Source organism: Carassius auratus, unplaced genomic scaffold, assembly GCF_003368295.1.
Source record: "Carassius auratus strain Wakin unplaced genomic scaffold, ASM336829v1 scaf_tig00217546, whole genome shotgun sequence".
NCBI lineage: Eukaryota > Metazoa > Chordata > Actinopteri > Cypriniformes > Cyprinidae > Carassius > Carassius auratus.
Genome location: NW_020529118.1, coordinates 139,550 through 145,116, shown reverse-complemented (window position 1 = coordinate 145,116; position 5,567 = coordinate 139,550). Strand labels below are relative to the sequence as shown.

General features: G+C 34.8%; 1 long non-coding RNA gene across 1 annotated transcript; it reads left to right on the top strand.

Moving 5' to 3' along the window:
* The first annotated feature begins 831 nt into the window (after positions 1 to 831).
* On the top strand, positions 832 to 4,513 carry LOC113101119 (uncharacterized). The gene is made up of 3 exons (XR_003289929.1): positions 832 to 911; positions 1,452 to 1,543; positions 4,452 to 4,513. It is a non-coding gene; the product is annotated as an uncharacterized LOC113101119 (long non-coding RNA).
* Positions 4,514 to 5,567: the final 1,054 nt, after the last annotated feature.

Here is a 5,567-nt window from a genome sequence, read left to right as displayed (position 1 = left end):
GGTGGTGTGGTGTGAATTTCCCTTTAGTTGTTTAATCAATTCGTTTTTAATTCAAAATCAACCCCTGAGACACCAAAGCACCAAAACTTAAAGAAATACCCATACCTTTGTCATTTGACATAATTAATTATTAGTAATGTTATAGAATAATAATAAGTAAAATGACAGATGATTGATTTTGAGTTTATGACAAACAGATTGACTTTCTTTATGTATTATCAAGTTAATCAACGTTTTGAAAACTTTTCTTGATACTGATACTTTAATTTCTTTTTAAACATGAATATTTTATAAATATTGAGGGGTTTAGATCAAGACTGTTAGCTCTGAACTCCATGTGTGATGAAACGGAGTGACATCACAATGAAATTTCACTCATCACATCAAATACTGACAAATACTATTCTTTAATATCATTTCCAGCCCCTCTCTCCACTCCTAACATCATCAGAGAGACTTTATCTGTTCAGAACTCATCATCTTCATCAGGACCAGCATCCAGCTGTGTGTTTCTGTGTTCAGTGGTGAATGTGAGTGCTGTGACTCTCTCCTGGTACAAAGGAAACAGTTTATTGTCCAGCATCAGTGTGTCTGATCTCAGCAGAAGTCTTTCTTTACATCTGGAGTGTCTGAATGATTTCTACAGCTGTGTGGTGAACAATCCCATCAGAAACCACACCACACATCTCAACAACACTGAACTCTGTCAGACATGTTCAGGTATGTCTGTGATAATATTCAGTGTTTATGAACACATTCACTCACACTAATGTGTCTCTTTATCATCACAGCACACTCTCCTCCAGACTCTGTATCTCTGATAGTCTCTGCTGCTGCTGGATCTCTGTTGATTGTAGCTGCAATTGGGATTGTCTGCATTTGCAGGAAATGTAGAAAAACCGATCAAGAAGGTAAGTGTTACCTACTGTTAGTATGATTGTAAAAATATAATATTAATATTAAAATAATTTAAAACTGTATTCCATCCCACATGAAAAATACTATAGTAATTTATAGTAAATACTATAGTGTTTTTGAACCGTACTATAGTAAAGTGTCTTATACTGTATATATTATAGTATTTACAACGCTTTGTAGTATTAACGATAGTGAACTGATAAACTGTTATCAAAACTGTAGTATACTTTAGTTTTTTACTACAGTAAACTGCAGTGTATTGAAGTATAATATACCCTGTAGTTGTAGAAAACTTAGTACAGTATTGGGTAATGTAATTTGTTTATATTACTAAAGTTGTTATATTACCACAGAAACTATTGAATTACCACAACAAATTAAATAAAGTACTTTACTATAGTATGGTTCAAAACCACTATAGTATTTACTATAAATTACTATAGAATTTGTTTTTCATGTAGAAAACAGTCATTCTCAAACATCTTTTTTAGAGATTTATTCTTTTAAAATGTCTGCCATTACTGTTGAAACAGTTCAAACTCACACAAAGGAGATAATTTACTCTGATCCAACATTCTACAAAAGGCGTGGAGGAGGAAAGCCTCAAAACTGTCATGGGACAAAGGTAAGGGACAGCCATATACACAGTTGTCTTCTAAAACATAGATAATTCTTTATATGTAATTTGTTACATGTTCCCCTGTGCTTGTCTTTGGACTTTTATGGCGAAGTGTATAAATGCAAATCTTATATAGAATAAGCAAATCTTATATAGAATAAGAAGACTTTGATAAGTTTGGGTGGAGATGCTGTTAAAAAAAATGACACTAGAATTACATTTATAGACAGGAATGTAAAAAATATATGTAAAGGAAATAAACAAAAGGAAGGCTGATCCATTAAATGTAGTTTTTAAATTGTATACATCAAGAAATGTGAGAATAAAGCTGAAAACTGCTGATAGTGTATGCATATGCATTTTAAAGTGTTTTATTGATGGAGGATGAAAGAAGGTCAACAATGTTCTGGTTAAATAGGCCTACAATCTCATGTTGTGAAGCAACACAAGTAATAGCTGAGACACACATGAATTGCAAACAAGTATGATAGAAACACATACCTGAACTAAACGACTAAATATTTAACTATGAAAAACTAGGCAGGGAGGAACGGTGCAAATGAAAACAAAAGTCCATGAGGTGTGAATGTGTTACAGAATGCCCCTTCCTGAACTACAGGAGCAAATGAAGGGATTAAAAACATACTCCCTCTTGGTAGAAATTGTGAAATCGCATTCCCTTCTGTAGAAATCATGTTTTCCCCCTCAGGAGGCCACATTCCATTGTCGGGCCCTTGGAATCATCCTAACCTTTCCCCCCTTACAGTGCCCCTGCTCACTCTCAGTGGTGGGAGGGTGGGTGTTGCTCATTTCCATACCATCATGCTCTACAAGGACTCCCACAGCAATGGAGGGTATAGCTGGTCAGACTTTCAGACCTCAGGCTCTGAGGCGATGTTCACTCCTGACAGTGAGATGGTATAGATTGTCCATAGTGAAAATACAAAAATTCCAAAACCACCAGACAAATGCACAATCTGTACACATAAAATAGATCACTTCTGGGTTGGGCATTCTGTCACACATTGTCTGGTTTTAAGCACACGAAGAAGGTTCAGGTTCAAAATTAAATTTAGTAACATCCACAGATAAATCCAAGTACAAAAGAAAGAAGTAACATAATAAGAGACCTAATAAACTAAAGTTAACACATGTAAGGATAAAAGAAACTCAGAACTTTGATCTCCTGAGAAACAGACAATACAAACATACTCGGTCATCTTCAAGACACCCCACAGAGTGGAGGTGCAGGAAACGCCTCTCTCACATGTTATCAGTTTCTTCTCATCCCCTTCTTTCCCCATCCTCCCTCCACTTGGTTCACTCAGAATGGTCAATAGTATAATGTTCTACATGAATGCAAGTCATATTTTCAGTCATGTTTGGTATCATTTGAATAGTCTCAGGGTGAGTGGTACAATGGTCTCAGTCTTACAAAAGTAGACTAAAAGATAATACAGATCCTAAGAGTTAAGAGATATTTTGCTCACTGTAATGGAAGTGCCCTTTCCACAGAGTCCTCCATGTAAATTACCTTCTGTTGCCATTGAGTTGTAAAACACCCAGGCTTGGGACCTGAGTTAATGCATTATTCCAATTGTTAGTTCCTTTCTCCATCTCGGGGATGTTTGTCTCGATCTGAGATACTTAAGGAAATGTTGCAAGAGGATCAGAGCCTTCTGTAGCTGGAATGAGCCCATAGCATGAAGAGTGTGAACACACTTTATACTGTGTATTTCACTAAAAGTCCGGTATGCATTTTTACTCTTAGAATCATCTTTGAGAATTTAATTGTCTTGTATTGATTTGATATCTATGAATTGGCTACGTAATTGGCATAATACATATTTACCTGACTGTTAATAAATTGTTACATTTGATTCTATTGCGTTTTACTATGTAATTATTGACTCTACCGCATTTCCTGCATCAGGTTAGTAACAGACTAAAATTCAGTTTAAATGGAGCATAGGGCACACCAGCTGTATCTTTAGAGTTCTGGCTAACACTTGGTATTAGTTCAAGTGTACTTCGATTGTAAGGGTTTATAGGGAATTTCTGTTTAGGTCAACTGGATGTTGTTCGACCAACCTAAATAGGGTGAGCCTAACCTCTGTTTACTGTAATATTACTCTAGATAAGTGTACATGGGAAACCATGGCATGACCATACCAAAACTATCAGGTGTTAATGTTAATGTATAATGTATAATGTATAATGTTGGTCGGCTTATACCTATAGTAGTGGTCGTGACCTCTGACTAGAAACGATGTTGCTTTATTCAAGTGTGTACAAATCCATGGGGGTTAATTAAAAGTACTTTTAGGATGAGTAAGCATAGGAGCAGCCGTCTAAAGTCTTAGCCAATTACCTCTGGCTAATAACCAAGACTGATGAAAATGTGACCGTAAGATACGCTAAGGCCAAAGCGATATCTTTGAGCGACATGAGCACCTGAATGAACGAGTACAATAATATGAGAGAATAAATAATCAAATCTCAGAATAATAATGATTTGAAATAGTCAAGCAAACAATTTGCCTTTCAACCTAAATTCGAGGTCATAATAAAATGGAGCCAGATTAAATAATAAAATTGAGTCAGATTTGAGTTTAACTTAAATTGAATAACTTTGCGCGCTGAAAAGACAGAACATGCAAGAGACCTTCAGCAAGCACCGGATACCTTCCTTGGACCGAGTGCGTAAGACCCTACCTCACAAGAACTTACATACACTTATGAACTTAAAAACAATTGCAAACAAGGATGATAGACACGCACACACCTGAGCTAATGTGACCAAATCAAATCTGTAACTATGACAACAAACGCAGCAGGGAGGAATGGTGCAAATGAAAGCAAAAGTCCACGAGATTGGATACATACATTTGGACATGTGTTTGTTTTCTTTCAGAGAGTTAAAGAGGAGAATGATGTGGTGTATGCTGGAGTTGCTGTGAGATGAAATAAATATATTAAAAATATATGTAAATCCTTGAATATTTAAAATAGCATTGAAGGTTGCATTTCTCACCATAAGATTGCAAAGGCATGTTTACAAAGACTTCTATGGACACACAGTTACACAAAGAGAACATATTAAAATTATGTTGGGTATAAAAAAAGATGATGCCTTGGTTGGTATGTGATGGTTGGCAAACCCTAACCTCATTAATGTTGTTCTGATCCTGTAAATGTTTAAGTATCACAAATGTTTCAAATGTGCTTTTATTGTGTAATTGTTTTTTGTCAAGTTTCTCTATTTATTGTGAGATTATGAATTTGGGATTCAATCAAGATCAAATATTAAAATTAATGTGATTTTAATGGATTGCTATCCAGGGCTTTCAAGGAATGATTTTCTTTTGTGCATGTGTGTATTGCTTTCATATTTCTATTTTGTCAGTAATGGTGTACAGAAAATACAGATCACCCTGCTAGAGCTCCATCTACTGGATGAACATGTTCTTGTAGCTTCTTGTTGATGTTCTCTCACTAAACAAGAATAATATAACCATTAACAATGCCAGATCAATATGTAATATCTTACAGACAATAAAATAAATTGCTGTTGATAATATAAAAAAATCACTGCATCCTGTTTTTTGAATTCAACATTTACTTACATCTGTTCATTTAGCAGACACTTTTATCCAGACAATAGAACTAGTTACACTACTGAGCCATTCAAAAAAACAGCTACTGGATCAAAATAATGAATTTGTGTAACAGTAAGTGAATTCAACTCATAAAAAAAATATTTTAAAAAGTTTACAAACATTAAAAACATCTTGCCTGCAGGTGTTTCTTTTAAAGGCCTAAAGTTCTAGGAAGATGTTGACCACTTGAGTGAAGAAAAAAAATGTTGAGGGTGAAATGAGAAGCTGAGAAGCAAAAAAAAAAAAAAAAAAAAAAAATTATAAAAAAAAATGTATTAAAAAAAACCCCGGACCACAGTCACACTGTATTTCACAGAAATAAATGTGTAAACATCAGTCAGTTTATATTCCACCCTGCTCTTAGTTTGATC